This window comes from Lissotriton vulgaris, chromosome 7, assembly GCF_964263255.1.
Source record: "Lissotriton vulgaris chromosome 7, aLisVul1.2, whole genome shotgun sequence".
NCBI lineage: Eukaryota > Metazoa > Chordata > Amphibia > Caudata > Salamandridae > Lissotriton > Lissotriton vulgaris.
Genome location: NC_141695.1, coordinates 604,779,271 through 604,796,858, shown reverse-complemented (window position 1 = coordinate 604,796,858; position 17,588 = coordinate 604,779,271). Strand labels below are relative to the sequence as shown.

General features: G+C 47.6%; 1 protein-coding gene across 2 annotated transcripts in view; it reads left to right on the top strand.

The window, feature by feature from the left end:
- The window catches only part of LOC147702103 (uncharacterized), a 574,906-nt gene that overhangs the window by 483,001 nt on the left and 74,317 nt on the right, over positions 1-17,588 (top strand). The gene's annotated exons all lie outside the window — the stretch shown is intronic.

The following is a 17,588-nucleotide window of genomic DNA, read 5'->3' as shown; positions in this document are numbered from 1 at the left end:
AGCCGGGATGAGTAGTGGGGAGACTGGAAAGGATTCTGCGTGTCCTTTAAATGCAATCTGTGTGTCGGTGGCGGGGTCTGTAGACCCGCTGTCGCACCTCCTGAGGCGGATGCCTGGGCACTATCTCTCCGCGGAGTCTGTATCTGAACGTGAACTTGTCGTTTAGGTGGATCAGGCAAACGTGGTTTCGGTAGGTCAGTTTTGAGTAGGGGAAGTGGCGGGGCTGGCGGAACAGGAGAAGTCTGTTGCGGTACCGGCGGAACGTGACCTGGGGGTGGAGTACCACCCCCGTCCCTGTCTGCAGGCAGGGCACGAACAGGCAGATTGGTGTAAGCTGGTGCTGCATCATCTAGATAGGAATTTAGGAATATGTCTTTAGTAGTCTTGTGCATTACTTTAGTTGGAACCAATGGTGACGGCAAATTTTTCGGTATTTCTGAAATGGCGTCAGGGGCACCCTCGGCCAAAAGATACATGTTGTTCACTTGGCTATTCTGGACACGATCTATTTGTTCCAATTTTACTCGAATTCCCTCAGCAACTAATTCGTTTTCTTGGGCCTTTTCCGATTCCTGAAGTCTGTCTTCTCTACGGAGCGCTCTTTCAGCACGCTTACGTGATTCCTTACGCCAAAATTCTATGGCGTCTTTCTGAGATTGTCTGGCTTTCTTTTTCCGTAATATTTCTTCTACCTTTATGATGCACTCGGCATCCCATGTTCCGTTAACTGGCCATCGGTATCTTTCCTCTAGGTGCTTGGTATAATCGGTCCATAACTCTAGATACAAGATGGCGTCTATGCCATGTTTATTGTACATAAAATTACCTGGAGTGTCCCTAGGGGGGATTGGAATCTCTTCCTCTAACATCCCTTTCCTAGTTCCTATCTGCTTTAACTTGTTGAAAAACGGCATTGTGCCTACTTGATACTGAAATGCTTGATCCTTGATACTCAATGTCGACTGTAACTATTTATACAAGAAAACACAATAATGCACAAAAACAATCACATTCATACCACGACATTAATTACAAAAACATTTAAAACATAGATGATTACCCCTCTATACTAGATGTACTGCTCAACAGTACAGATACACTGTTGTAACAGTGCAGAATTTCAGAAATTCGGAATACTAGATATACTGCTAAACAGTACAGATACACTGCCTAAAAACAGTGCAGACCGGACTTGCGCACCCAAACCCGTCTAGATACGACCCAGCAATGGTACTCACCGGGAAGCACGGAAAACAGAAGGCCTCGGAAAACTCGACTGGACTCGACTCGGAACTTCGGAAAACTTCGGAAAACTTCGGAAAACTGGTGGGCCTCTTCACACCTCGGACCTTGCTTCTTTCGGCTGGGCTCTGGTCGGGATCCTCCGCACTCCTCACCGCCTCGTCTGGGCACTGATTGCAGTCTTCGTCACCTCCGTGGGTCAGAGGGAGATGCAGGAAATCCTGCCAGTACACGTGTATTCCATCTAACTGATGGCAGGGGACACAGTATGCAACGCGCCAACCGGCGCGTGAGGTGGGGGAGGGGTCCCTGTTCGGGCGCCAAAATGACGTAAATAATTAATTTACTCTCTTAATTTCTATGCAGGTAAGTACTTAATCAATAATAACTCAATCAGAATGAAGGAAAACAGAGTCCGTGGTGTAAGAGTTTCTAAGGGTTTTATTCCTCATAAAGGAATCAGGATATCGTGTTCTGACCACCACACAGGGTGTCAGAAGGGATAGATGAGCGCGCTCTCGTTTATTGACAATACATAGCTTATATACTTGATTTACATCATAATGTTCAATGTAAGAGGCGTAACAGCTGAGAGAAGACAAGATAACAATATACACGTGGTGCATGTACATCATCAAGAGGCGTAAACTAGGCGTGAACTAGAGGTGTGTACTAGAAACGTCACTGATAGGTGACGCAAGTGGGTGGCACCAAGGGGTGGTGCTAACAGAATGTTGCAATGTCAGCAGAAATCGGAAGCTTGGATGCGCGCGCAGCTGCATGACGTGTGATTGACGGGGTGCAGGGGGCCTGACATTTACACTGACGGAAAGAGACAGAAGTCTGGCATGTCAGATCAACTTGTGCTTCTATTATATCTGATATCTGATGTTTAGGAACTAAGCTATCTGGGCAGAAAGGTCTCTAGAGCAGAAGCTATTCTATACTTGCTGTGAGTGCGTGTATAAGCGCCTGAGTGTCTGTATGAGAAGCGTGGGGCGAGGGGCCTTCCATGAAAGCATGGTAACGGAGCTATGAATTACTTGCACAGAGACAGGTCGGCCCTTTAGCCCTGTAGCTGAGGAAGGATGTTTACTGAAACTAGCAGGCTGGAATGTATTTTCGGGGAGGGAAACAGATAACTCGAAGGTTATAGTCAATCTTGGCAGGCAGCAGGCTGAGCTGAGCACGGAGGGCCGCGCTAGAAGTAAGTCAGAGTTCACGGATACGGGGGCTGCTTGGGCAGGGGCCCTCGCAGTCAGAAGCCAGAAAAAAAGGCTCGGTGGCAGAGATTCAGGGCCTACTTTCAGCCAGGCTGAAAAACGTAGGAGTACACTTCAAAAAGACGTTGGCATAGCATACTTAGGAACGGACCATCCAACCCATTCATGGTGGGTCTGAAAGAGGTCAAGTTAACGTTGGACGCAGATGTATTTGCGTCTTCATAGCTGGTACAGGAGGGAAGTTACATGCACTTTAACTCGTACATGGAGTCGGTGGGGTACGCGCTAGGGAACATAACTTGACCATAAAATTTATATTACCTCAGTACCTAGGCCTTTAATAAAGCCTGTTTGATTGAGCAGTAGAATTTTATTTTCCTTTACCCAGTCCGATAGGCTTGACAACAAAATCCCCGCAAACAGTTTTGCGTTCGTGTCTTGTAGTGTTATTAGTCGGTAGTTCTCAGGGCGGGCCCAATTTCCCTTTTTAAAGATAGGGGATATAAGTGAGCGTCTCCAAGATTCGGGGATTGTGCCTCTCCGTACCACTTCGTTAAAGACTTTGGTTAGGTGTTCAGCCCATATGCCTGGATCCTCCTTGTAGAGGGCAAAAGGGATACCATTTGGACCGGGTGTCCCATCTTTTAGTTTTTTTTATTAAGTTAACCACTTGAGCTTGTGTTATATCAATTTCATTTGCCATTCTGGTTCTGATGTCTCCTTCTCTCTATGGTCGTATCTTTCCGTTGCTTTGCAACCCGGATTTAGATGGTTCCCCAAAAAGTTTACCCATTCGGTCTCAGTTAGTACAGATAACACCACAGTTTAATCTGGTCTTGCTAAGCTATTTATTATTTTCCAAAACTCCCTTGAGTTAGCTTGATAACTGGCATAAACATTTTTGATCCACAGATCTTGCTTGGTTTTAATGTTTTCATTCCAGATTAGGTTCCTCAAACTTTTATTTATTAATTTTATATTGATTAGTATTTCGTTGTTGTTTGGCAGCTTGGTTAACTCCTTCAAGAGTTCATTTTGTGACTGTTTCATTTTCCGAACTGTATATGTCAAATTAATTTTAGTTTCAGTTTGTTCTTTTTGCTTAGAATTATTTTCCCTTGGTTTACTAAAGAGGGCGTGTGGCTGAACTATTTTTCGTGTAAAGCTTACCCACTGATCAATTGCGAAAAAGGCAGTTTTATCCTGAAAGCATTCGATTACCAGCTTTTGTGCTAATTCGCTGGTACGTTCTTTTATATTTGGCTTCCAAATTAATTTCCTGTAAATTATAGTTTCAACCTGCCCTTGCGTTGACCGATATACTTTGTGCTTCATGTTTTTAAATGATGTAGTGAATATTTGCTGGCTATGGTCACTCTCCGCCAGTTTCCTGAAATAGAACGAAGTGATATTATTAAAGATGCTCAATGAAACCATTGTGTAGTCTATTCAGGACTTTGCGTTTTGTGCGTAAAAAGACCATGCTGGGGGCGAGTCCGTTTGAAATCTCCCATTTAATGTACGCAGCCCCAGTGCTTCGATATCTTTGACAAAGTTTAGATTTGATCTTTTGTGCTTAGTTTTTATTGTAGGTGTGTCCATTGGCTGCTCTGGGATCGGCCATTGTAGATCTTGTGACTGGGTGTCATCGTCTCTTGTAAATGGAACCAGCAGGTTTAGGTTAAAATCTCCCATAACTATAAGCTCTGCAAAAGGATTGTCAATCATTTGTTCCAATAGATACCTAGTAAGCGTAGAACACAAAGACTTCCTTGCGATTCCTGTCGGAGGGATATATAAGTTAACCAACTTAATAATTTGTACTTGATTGTGTGTTATATATTCTAACTTTACCATTTGAACATTGCCATTTTTCGACGCCATTTGCAGATGTTTTGCTTTCAAGTCTATTGATATGAAAATCGCTCAGCCTCCACATGGACGGCCATGTTTGTGGAGCTTGTTCGCTGGTTTGCAGTATCTTTTATATCCCTGTAGAGGGCACGGATGGATTGCCCAGGTCTCTTGTAATAATATAATCTGGTAGGAATTGAATATTGATGATTGAGTAAAGTTATCTAGTTTTTTGCTTATTCCATTTATATTCCACAAACAGAATGTTAATGTATCACTTTCGTTCTTTACATTTTTATATTATTTGTCTTGTTTATTATGTCAATTGTTATCTTTCCCATGCAAGCCATAGTTATCCATTTCTCATTTATCCCTCTGGAATTTTCTGACTTTTCATCAACCCGTTGCTTTTCGACATCTAAGTTTGTTTTTCCTTGCGGATTTTTTAATACTGAGAAAACCGGGATGCCTTGTATTCCTTTTTCGCCGGATGGCCGGTTTTCTACTGTTAACAATGGTATCGGGTATTCCTTTGGTTTGACTTTGGTAATAATTATCCCCCAATTGCGAAAGGTTTCTTGCTCGTTTATAATTTCTTCGGCTATAGAGGATGACATTAGTTATTATTGTTAGTGGCTGAGAACCATCAGGATTATGTAGGAAACCAACACAATCAATGTCACTTGACGACATGTTGGCTAGTGAAGGTATCGATTTAAAGAGACGCAAGAGATTGCCTCTGTTCAACATATCTTGCTGACCTCGGGATTCGTATACAGGTTTGAGAATCAGTTGTTCCGACCCGTTGACAGGCAATTCCCTTTCTGGATTGATCATCGATTCCTGGTGAGCTTTTGTGCTCACCTTGTCTTACTATAACTTAATGGTCTATTTTTGATAATGGATTTCCATCCTCAATTGGGTCTTATTGTTCCAAATGTCGCACCGGTTCATGCTCTGCATTATTATTTGGTTGTATTCGACCAGAGCAAGGAAGATGACAAGCTGGTTGCTTTGAATTCCCATTTAAATTCGACACTATATGACGATCGCCATAAAGTGATGTTGGCCCTGGTTACTGCAATTTGTATGCTCTACTTCTTTTAAAACTTACAGGGCATTGGCTTTTCCCTCTTTTAGCGGACTTGTTATATGCTCTCCCTTCTTCAGTGTGCTCCGTTGTATGTCCTCCCTGACTATTTTTTCCTCAAAGCAGCTCCCCTGCTGCTGTTTGGTGTCTTGTCTGGTTGCGCTTTCTTCCTTTCCTTGGTTCGTTCAATAGGTGAAAGCATTACATTGTCACTTACTAAATCTTCGCCATTACAGGTGTTCATTTTCTTTGAAATTTGGCTGGTTTCACAAAGATATCAAAGTACTGGATGTTTGTTGATGTTCCTAATGAAAACTGGTCATCAGATGTGTTGGGTTTTTGTTGTCCAGTGGTTTCCTCCGCATGACATTTTTCACTTTTAGACTCATTTGCTACATTTCCGCCAGAGAGTGTGTCTTTGTTTGATTCTCCGTCTTAATTTTGTGTCTTGCTTTGTGTAGTTTTTTCCTCTGTCTTTTTGTAATTGTGTAGGGTGTTAAATCTTCTGCATTAATCCCTTGATCTTCAGTCTTGTTTGATGAAAGTTGGACAGAAAGTTCACCTCGTGTTGGAATATAATTCTCAGGATTTTTGGAGGAAATAATCCTTCCTGAGTTTCTAAATCCTTTTTAGGTGTTAACTCTGTTGTTGTTATAAAATTGCTTTCTACTCTTTAGTCCGTATTTACATTATTATTTGGTTTCTTAGCATCTTTCAACTGAAGGTTGGCTTTCACGTCTTCCAATATAGTATTAATGACTTCTGGAATTGATGTTAACTTATTTATCATTGGTGCGCATGAACATTCCAAATAGGTAGTTGCTGAGTCGGATTGTGCTCTGATTATCAGACTATTTAGATCAGCTAGTCTGTGGTCTATTCCAGCCACCGCCTGTGCCATTGTACCGAGTATTTCTATTTGAATGTCCATTGTATTTGACTGGAGAGTCAATGCTTCAAGAGTTAGTGTTGAAGTTTGATAAAAGATGTCTCAAATGGACACCAAGTCATGTTTTTCTATAGTTTTTGTGTTGAGCTCCCCTTCAGGACTCTATTTGATACCAAGAGACTCCTTTTCCCTGTCCTCTGCATTGTAATTTGACCTGTTATCGATATCAAGTTGAAAGATTTCCGTTTTATTTGTCAAGGCTACTGGAACTTGTAAGCTTTCGTCCAATATTACTTTTGCCCAATTGCCAATTGATGTTGTTTTTTCTTGCTCAGCTGATTGGATAGGTAGTTGGATTTGTGAATTATTTATCTGTTTAATCTGATCAGAACGGTTTATTTCCAAATGTATAACTTTCTAATTTTTTTCCATCATTGTTGATTCTGGCAAAGGAAATGTATGTTCTTGTGTTATCAAATAACTATCCTGATTCCTTTCATCGATATTTGTTCCTAAGCTATCTCTTGTGACTCCTTCTACCGACAAATTAACAAATGGGTAGACTTGACTTTGAACATTGTTTTGTCTTATTTCAACCTTAACTTCGATTGGTAATTTTCTGGGAGCTATTGTTTTTTCAAGTGTCACAGACGGTATTTCAAGCGCCAACTCGATTTTTGAGTCCTCAATAATTTCCGGATGAGTATGACCCTTGTAATCCTTTTGGCCGATGACATTTACCATTTGACAGTGCGAAGTGAAACATAATAATTCAGCGTCTGTAATTTCTTTCGACGTATGGTCTGTAGCATGCTCTGATCTATTGGTCTCTAAGTCTGCATTCTTTGCTTTTATGCCAAAATCTTGCTTTTGCTCAAGAGGAAGTGAGGTTATTTCCGTATTACTTATAGGCCTGATGGGGGCTTGTAGATTAATTGTTTCTGAATCTATTTGGCTTGACATCATAGCCCCAGTAGGATCTTTCAAGAAATCAAATTTGTGCGGGACTTTAAAGGATTTTTCGACCATCCGTGCTATTGGTGAAATAAGCGTCTGGTTCGATTCCTTAGGCTGTGCTTTGGCTTTTTTTAGTACTCTGGGGTGCTTGAGCTTTCCGTGATCGCCTTGTTGGGGGGCCCATTGCCCTTTCTCTTCCTGAGCGCATGCTTTTGGAAGCGCTCAGTATTGCTTAAGGTGTGATTAAAAGTAGTTACTTGGAGTGAAATTAACCCCCTCTATGGGGCTTTCAGAGAAGGACACAGTCACTTCAGCAGAGCACAACGAAATCCTCTGGACGCCCCTGGCTTATTCTGCAAATGTGATCTGAGGCTCACCTGGGGACCTGGGCACCTGAGCTCATTAATGCTATTGCTGGTTCTATCTGCCTCCACTAAGCCTCCAGTCATTCGCTCATAGTAGCCATTTAGTGATTCCCGCGTCAACAAACAGTTAACAGCCCGTTGCCACCCAGAAAAAAAAAGAGATTGTGTCTTCCCCCACACAGGGGCCCTGCACTGCCAATCCTAGGGGGTGCCTATGGGCTCCAAACTGCTCCGGAATTGCAGCGAGCAACACCTCCTGCCCCCAATAGGCACCAGCTGCACCTAGGGGGTCTTTGGGGCACTGGGGGCTCAGAGGGGAGGAGCTCCCGCCACTCTGGATAGCGGATTTCACAGCCCCATCCGCCCGGGAAAAAGGTTTGCGGCTCCCGCCTCACTTGATCAGTGCACGGCTCACGGCAGTTATGTGGCTCCAAACTCCGTCGGCTCTTGTCTGTTCTGCTTTGCTCTCTCCACTGGCGGCCCCGTTTGAGGGGGATTACTGCAGCAGGGGTGCTCGCTGCTTCAAAAAAGCATTCACCCCCGGCCGCTACACTGTCAGGTTTCGCAGTCGCACTTGTAATCTAAGAGACGTGGTAGCGCTGATAGATAGAACCGGAGAGGGTGGAGAGGGGCGGCCGGCGTTTAGCGTTTTACCATTTTGCCGTTATGTCGTTAAGTCTGCAGTAATTATCCGCTGTCTGCACACACTCACCAGGCAGCAGGGCACCTCCCTCGCGTCTTTAGCTCGTCCTTGGCTCATCTCAAGACCGCGGTTTTCGATGATGTTCTCCCACGGCTCGTGGCTCTCAGCTCTCGTAGCTCTCTCGCTGCTCCCCTCCGCTATGCACTGCTCACCCGCCGCACTAACGACCACGTCTGTGGGGTGACTTTAACTACCAGTTCTAAGACCTGTGCATCGTTAACCAATCACTTATGGCAGACGAGGATGCAGTCTGGTCAATCCTGGAATTATAGATCCCCTCCACTAAGAAATGGTATCCTGTAGCTGTACAAATTAAAGCCCTCTTATTAAATTAGGACCTTAGGGCCTGCGAAGGTAGATCTTGCTCTGACAGGTCTTGCAAACATACATAGACTAGATCAAACCATACCAGTCTAATTGACAACATAATATTGGATGTCAAAATATGGCCATACTTGATTGATATGATGGTGCTTCCCCATTCTGATAGTGATCACAATGCCCTGATTCTCAAGTTGAGTCTGTCCACTATAGAAGCATTTTGCATTCCTGTGAGCTGTTTGACGCAAGACTGAGAGTCACAAGTATCCAGCGTGGGGTCAAATGGAGTAGCATGAAGCTTTCCCAAGAGTTTATTTGCAAGATTTATAGACAGTTCGCAGAAGGTATGGAAGGATTGTGTTACCTGGATTTGTCAGAGGGCATGAGGAAGCCCCTGGGGGCGATCTCAGAGGCACATAACCAGATGTTCCAAAATTTGAGGAACCTCTATTTATTTTTAAAACAAATTTTATTGAGTTTAATGGTACATATCAGGCAGTGCCCGGAGCATATCTAATGGATACAGTTTGAATGAGATCGTACCAATTATATCTAAACAACAAATTAACCTGTGAACGTATAGGCCCTATAACTAAAACTTGGCAGAAGTTACTATGTGTTTCACTGTAAGTAGTGTGTCTAGATGTGTGTGTGTAAAGATGACAGAACAACTCATATTTGCTGTATATGGTCCAGCTTGATGTGATTGCCGGGTTTATAGAGGGTCTGATGGCGCAGGGGGGGCAAGTCTATGCCGCGATACCTCACCCAAAGGGACCATATTTTCCTATGTTTCTGTAGGCAGCCACGCGCCAGATACACTACGATTTCAGCCCCATGCATCTGTCAATGACTGCCCTCCACCCACCCATTGTTGGCGGGGAGGTCTCCTTCCACGTTTGGGCAATGCCCAGTTTGGCAAGTGTGAGGCCCAAAAACAGTAAGTGTTGGCCCCACAACTCCAAACTGTGTGAAAGAAGGTCCCCTCCAATTCACAGCATCTGAGGCACATGGGGGACTGGATGACACCCATCCTCCAGAGGTGGGAGCAGAAAAGTATGCTTGGTGGAGATATATATATATTTTTAACTTTATTCTGGAAAATAAGCATTACAAGTTAGGCATTTGAAGGGACAATAATTTCAAGGCATCTTCGGCATGGATAAGTGAGCTTTGCCAGTTAATGATAGCACGCATGACAACAAATACAAATACTCAGCATAACAACGACCTTCAGGATTGATCTATCGGAATTCACTGTGTCATATTAACATAAAGGTTTGTATGTGTTATGTTATGTTATGTTATGTTATATTAACAGGTTTATTAAGTGCAACAGCTGCCCCAGCAAAGAGGCGTCCCGGCGCTAACCAGCAGAGAGGTGACAGAACATAAAAGGCCCAGGGACCTACGGAATGGGGAAGAGAAAGGTTTTGAGAGATTTCCTGAATTCGAGGTAGTTAGTGGACCCCCCAAATATGGGCCAGAAAAGAATTCCAGAGGATGGCTGCTCTGTTCCGAAAGGAACGACCACCAGCACGAACCCTCCAGATGTTGTCCCACAGAACGAAGCTGGCAAGAAGGGACATAAGGTAAAAGCAGGTCAGTCAAGATTTTAGTAGAGATGCCAGCTTCAGAGTTTTAAAGGCTATACAAAGAGTCTTAAACTCGATGCGCCTAGCCACAGGTAGCCAGTGTAAATGACGAATGGCGCCTGTCACTGAGCAGACTCTGCGCAGACCAAATAGGGATCTTACAGCCGCGTTTTGGACTCTCTGCTGCCTCTGAACTTCAGACTTATTAACTCCCAAATACAGTGAATTTGCATAGTCCAGTCGTGACATAATCAGGGCCTGGATGATGATCTGCCTAGTAGGGGCATCGAAGAAGCCCAGAATAAGGTCGAGTCCCCGCAGTAGTCCGAAGAAGGTACCTGCCACTTTTTTTGTTTGAGTTCGAAAATTAAGTGAGGCATCCATCCAGACCCCTAGGTTCTTCAACTGCTTGCTTAGGGAGAGGGGCAGTGCCTAGGCTCTTAGGCCACCAGAGCTCACTCCATAGACCGTGGTCTCTGCCCACCAACAACACCTCCGACTTGTTGGCATTCAGCTGGAGACCATTGGCGGTCATCTACTCGGCGCCGGCCGCGAGATCACCCTGAAATTTCAGGGTGTCCTGCTTAGTGTCGCATGAGAGAGCCACCACCAAATGTGTGTCGTCGGCATAGGAGACCATGGTCAGCCCTCTGCTCTTGGCTACTCCGGCCAGAGGTTGAATATAAAAATTGAAAAGCAGAGGGCTCAGGGAGGAGCCCTGTGGAACCCCCTGACTTATGGGACGGATGCTGGAGATGAAGGGAGGAGCAATCACCTGGAACATCCTATCTGCAAGAAAAGAGGCCAGCCACTGCAAAGCAGAGCCAGTAACTCCTGCCTCCTCCAGGCGACACAGCAAGATGACAGGAAACACTGTGACAAACGCGGCACTAAGGTCTAGAAGGATTAGTGCCAACGTCTGCCCAACGTCTAAAGCTTTCCAAAGATGTTCAGTCACAGCCAAGAGTGCTGACTCTGTGCTGAGGTTGGGGCGAAAGCCGGTTTGGAAAGGCCCAAACCTGTATTGGCATTTAAAAATTCCATGAGGAGAGAGTTTGCATAAGCCTCCATTATCTTTACATCCCAGGGTAACAGGGAGATTGGCCGGAAGTTCTCTGGCTTATTAGGGTCTAAGGAAGGTTTTTGATGCAGCAGTAGCATCCTGGCCTGTTTCCAAGCTGTAGGCACGACCGCTGAACTAAAGGACGCATTGTTCTACTGTTACAGAGGGTGTAGAATAGTAGGAAGAATTTTCCGAAATTGGTTGGGCTTTAGGGGATCGACAGGAGAGCGCGACTTGACTTTGGAACAAAGGGTGAGCAATAAGTTCTGAGGAATGGTGGGAAAAGCCTCTATTATCCAGTATTTGGGTGTCTTTCATAGATTCACATGCCTGAATCATTCCCCGTCGCCGAGACGGGAGCCTCCGGTACATAAAAAAGTAATGTCCTATAGACATACATAGAGAAAATAGGCCTAAGGGCTTCCCCTTAGCAGCCTTTCTTCGTCCTTATGTAAAAAGGACCAAACTCTCACCGTTAGCCAATCGGCTCCGACCTCCCTCTAGAACCTTCCTGGGAGGAGCCTCAGTCCCTCAGATTTTCTACCGCACGTTGTGCTAGGGAGTATCCAGCCTGAGCTCTCCTCAGGTTTTCTTCGAAATCATCAAACTTTCTCTGAAAGTGCTTTTTCGATCTCAAATCTGCAATAAGCTACTTCACTGCACTGTTCTTACAGTACGTGTTTCCCTTCCACTGCCTTATTCCATGTCGGAATCGCAGAAAAAGGCCTCTTCCATGTCGGAATCGCAGAAGAAAGCCCTTTTCAAGGCCTGCTCCTCATGTGGAAAGAAACGGATCCATGCGGATGATAAGCACGATCTGTGCTTGTATTGCCTGTACCCTGACCACGTCTCTGACAAATGCAGGGGGTGTAGAGCCTTCCCTAAAAAGACTGTGAAGGATAGAGAGGCTCGCCTTCTCGCATGGCTCGACAGGCTTAAGGACAGAGACACTCTGGAATCTTCAGAAGGCAGTGTTTCCATGTCCTCGAACGTCTCTAAAAAGAGGCCCAGGGTACATTCCCCTGGCCATACAGACACTTCTCCTAAGAAGGCACACAAGAAGTCTTCAGAGGCAAGATCTACGACATCTTCAGTGTCTGTTCGAGACGATCAAACTTTCAAAAAGCCTGCTCAGTCTACCACTAGACACTAGACCAGAGGACTACCTCGGTCACGACCACCGTGTCGACGACGTCAGCGTCGTCGCCCTCAGCGGCGGCAACCACGACTACATCCTCGTCCTCAGGTAGACCTGTTTCCTCTATCATTCTGCTGAAATCATCGTCGAAGACGGAGACCTTGTCGACGACGGAGTCCCCGCCGACGACGTTAGCGTTGACGAGCCCATCGTCGTCAAAATCGCTACCGAAGAACCCACCGTCGACAAGGAAGACGTCGACGGGAGGCTCGAACACTAAGCCGTCGACGAAGGAGTCGATGCCGAAGACGCCGGTTTCAACGGCGCTGTCGATGAAAGCTCCGCTACCGGGTTCGCCGTCGATGTGTGCATCGACGACGACATCATCGACGTCGAAATCGTCGCCCACGACAAAGGTGCCGTCGACTACCCCGTCCTCGGTCAGGTCATCGTTGACGACAGAAGCTCCGTCCACGGGCGAATCGTCGACGGAGACGGCGCTGACGGCGCCATGGAAGAAATCCAAGCTAGTCGAGGTGTCGGCCCTCTCGTTAACACCGTCAACGGCTCCCTCCACCGCGGCAGGATTGCAGTCCATGTCTGGCAAAACTACCAGGGTGCAGATTACCCCGGAATCAACGTCTCCGAGCAGAGTGGAAAAGCAGCCACCTCAGGAAATCTTCCAAAGTGAGGAGTCTGAAGAGGAGGACCAGCCAGGTCCCGCTACCTCTATCTCGGACCTTAACGTCAAATGCCAAAGTACTGATGAGGAGCATGAGGAGTTCGCTTATCAGGAACACTCCGTCCACACTAGTGTCCGCACGGAGGTCACCCCAATGATATGCCTGCCGGCGACCCTTGTCAATGACCTGCGGTACCTAGTGCAAGATTACAAACAACGCTTCCCGGACGCGGACGGTGGGATTCAGACACCTGTCACACGTGCCCCGGCGTCCGCCCCAAATCACCCTCCCGCCCAAAGCAGCCGCGAACAGGTCCGGCCTCAGGTGGTGAGACCCCGTGACAAGGTCCAACCTCAGGCGGAGGAATCCTCAGAAGAGGAGGAGGAGGAAGAAGAATTAGAGGAAGGAGAGGTCCAAGACGTCCACTCGGACCAGCATGACGAAGATGAATATGTAGCGTCCTCCCCAGCTTCGTCGTCTCCGGCTTCGCCGCACTCACGCCAAGCGTACTCGGTGCCAGCAGACATTGGCGGCTTCCACAAACTGGTGGACAGGGCGGTTAAGAGGTTTCATATGGTCGTGGAATCGACTGAAATGGAATGCTTTTTGCATGACTTTAAAGAGCACAGCCAAAAGTCGGCTAAATCTGTTCCGATTATTGAGTTTCTATGGGACCAGGGCAAGAAATTGATGCTAACGCCCGCTTCTGTGCCCGCGGTGGTGCCACGCCTGAACAAGAAATATAAAGCCCCACTTACGGCGGCGGCTTGCCTCAACGGCCACCCTAAACCGGATTCGGTGGTGACTCAGGCGGCCCAGAAACACTCCCGCAACCCATCCTCCCCGCGCCTCCTGACAAGGAAGGCAGGAAACTGGACACGATTGGAAAGAGGTTCACGACTACGTCAGCAATGACAATCAAGGTGGCCAACTCCATCGCCCTGCTGGGGCGCTACAATCGCCAACTCTTGGAGGACATTGCCCCTTACGTACAAGAACTGCCCGACGCAGTCCAGAGCGAGGTCAAGGCTCTCCTTGTGGAAGGTCAGAATTACGCTGCAGAGATAATCGACTGTGCTATCGATGCAGCCATGACTGGGTTCCGTCAGCTCGCTGGAGCTGCGGTTCTCCGCCGTCAGGGCTGGCTAAAAGCTACATCTTTCCGCCAGGAGGTTCAATCGAAGGTGCTGGACATGCCCTTCGACGGCCAGCATCTTTTTGGTGAAAAGATCGATGAGGCACTGCAGGCCATAAAGAATGATACCGATACCGCCAGGGCACTGGGCACCCTGCAGTCACGAAACCAGTTCTTTCGGGGCGGCCGCTCCAGAGGTCAGTCCTCCTATAGGGGTTCCTACCAGAACAGGTCCTCTTACTCGTACAATAACAGAAATCAGTTCCAGCACAGACAGCAACATGGTAGACAATCTTCCTATGGCAGATCTACCTTCAGAGGCAAAAATACCAAGAAGGGCGCTGGCGGCCACCAGTGACTGATTACTCCAGCCAGTCCCACTACCGTCTCCATCCTTTCAAATTGGAGGAAAACTGACCCATTTCCTCACCAATTGGCACCAAATTACCACGGACCGGTGGGTCCTGCAAATTATACGATTTGGACATTCTCTCGAATTCACAAACATCCCTCCCAATACGCCTCCCCTGAGACGGACGCACAAGCACCTACGCCTCCTTCTCCAGGAACTGTCCGTCATGCTACACAAAGGAGCGATCGAAAGGGTTCCAGCATCCTTGAAGGAGACGGGATTTTATTCCCACTTCTTCCTTGTGCGACAGAAGGAAGACAAGTGGAGACCCATCTTGGACCTCCGGGCGCTCAACACCTTCCTACGGAGCCAATCATTCAGGATGATGACAATCCAGGAAATCCTGGGCGCGCTGGAAAAGGGAGATTTCATGACTTCCCTGGACCTCCAGGACGCCTACTACCACATCCCCATCCTCAAGTCACAGAAAGTTCCTGAGGTTCGAGGTAGCAGGCAGACATTATCAGTTCAAGGTCCTACCGTTCGGCCTCAAATCCGCGCCGCGGATTTTCACAAAGTGCCTTGCACCGGTGGCGGCTTTTCTACGTCAGCTGGGTCACCAAGTCTTCCCCTACCTCGACGACTGGCTGGTAAAGGCACCCTCACCTGAAGGCGCAGCCGAGTCCTCCAACGCCTGCACCACTCTTTTTCAGAAGCTGGGATTGACCCTCAATCTCAAAAAATCCTGCACTACTCCGACGAGAAAGATTACCTTCCTCGGGGCTACCTTGGACACGGAGTGCGCAAGGGCCTTCCCCTCAAAGGAAAGGACGGACGAGATACTGTCCCTGGCCAAGGCTGTGGCAGCAAAGACACGCCTCAAAGTCCGGACTTACACCTCCTTACTCGGAATGATGTCTTCCTGCATACTGCTCATCCCTCACTGCAGACTCAGGATGCGCCCCTTGCAGGAAGCTCTCATGAGACAATGGACTCAAAGTACTGGCTCGTTCGAGGACACGGTACGGATAACGCCAGGCATTTCCAAAGGTCTTCAATGGTGGAGACGTCGAAAGAATCTTACGACTGGCTTGCCGTTTCTCCTTCCGCCGGCCCCTCTGGTAATCACGACGGACGCCTCCCTGGAGGGCTGGGGCGCTGTTCTCCAGGACCTTCGGATCAGCGGCAAATGGGAGGATCAGGAGAAACTGCTCCATATAAATCTTTTGGAGCTGAGGGCGGTATATCTTGCTCTACAGGCCTTCCTGCCACGCATCCAGAATTCCCCGGTGCTCGTCAAAACAGACAACACCACGACGATGCACTATCTGAAGAAGCAGGGGGGAACGCGGTCGCTCTCTCTATCACGCGAATCGCAGAAAATCTGGAACTGGCTGGTGCTGCACGGAATCTCGCTCAAGGCGGACTATGTTCCAGGGAAGGACAATACCATCGCGGACACCCTCAGCCGCCAGAGATCCCTCTCCCACGAGTGGGAACTAAACGACGACACTCTGGCTCACATCTTCTCTCAGTGGGGTGTCCCCAAAATCGACCTCTTCGCAACCAAGGGGAACGCCAAATGCCCAAGCTACGCAAGCTGGCATCCCCAACAGGGGTCACTGGGAAATGCTTTTTCCATCGGCTGGTTCAGCGTGTTTGCGTACGCTTTTCCTCCGTTTCCGATGATCCCAAGGCTCCTCCGGAAGATGAAAGCGGAGCCTTGCACCCTGATCCTGATTGCTCCGTTCTGGCCGAGACAACACTGGTTCTCGGATCTGCTTCGCCTCTCCATCAGACCTCCGATTCACCTGAGGCGACACCAGAACCTCTTAACGATGTCGAATGGACAGGTACAGCACCCGAGCCTCCGCTCGCTCAAGTTATCGGCCTGGCTCCTGAGCACAGAGAGTTCGGCGACCTAGATATCCCGCAGGACTGCAGGGAGGTTCTGGCGAAAGCGAGGGCAGGTAGTACGAACAAAACCTACTCGCTCAAGTGGAAAAGGTTCTGCATTTGGTGTTCGGACCAGGGCCTGCGGCCACTTGACGTCACCCCTGAACAGATATTGCCGTACCTTCTACAATTGGCGCAGTCAGGGCTAGCACATGCATCCATTAAAGTTCACCTAGCAGCTATCTCTAGGTTCACCTGAACTTTCTCGGGACCTTCTCTGTGGTCAAGTAGGCTGGTCAAACAATTCCTGAAGGGGCTCTACAGATCCTTTCCGAGGCCTAGGAAAGTCCCTCCAACCTGGCAACTGAATCTGGTACTCAACCAGCTCATGAGACATCCGTTTAAACCCATTCATCGGGCATCCATCAAACACCTCTCTTGGAAAACGGCGCTCTTGCTCGCCCTAACATCGGCCAGGAGAGTTAGCGAGCTACAAGAATTGTCCATTCAGGAACCATATATGCAATTCAGACAGGACAAGGTGGTGCTCAGACCGAACCCTAAATTTATACCAAAGGTGCCTTCGGACTTTCATCTCAATGAACCGATTGTCCTTAGGTCCTTCTTTGCGAACCCTTCCACAGCGGCGGAAAGGGCGCTGCATTCTTTGGATCTCAAACGATGCCTAAAGTTCTACTTGGATAAAACCAAGGATCTCAGAAAGTCTACACAACTGTTCGTGGCGTACAGCAGCCCAAGAATGGGCCTGCCTCTTACGAAACAGAGTATCTCCAGATGGATCTTCTCGGCGATTGCATTCTGCCACGACCAGGCCGGAAGGCCTTTGACTGATCGTGTTACTGCTCATTCTACCAGGGCGATGTCCACGTCAGCGGCGCTATTCGCTGGAGTGCCAATCTTGGACATATGCCGGGCGGCGACCTGGAAGTCTCCGCACACTTTCTCCAGGCACTACTGCCTGGATATAGAGCTTCAGAAGGATGCGGCAGTGGGCCAGGTGGTGCTGCGCCATCTCTTTCAGTGAGGTGAGCCTTCCTACATCCCACCATCCAGGTATGCAC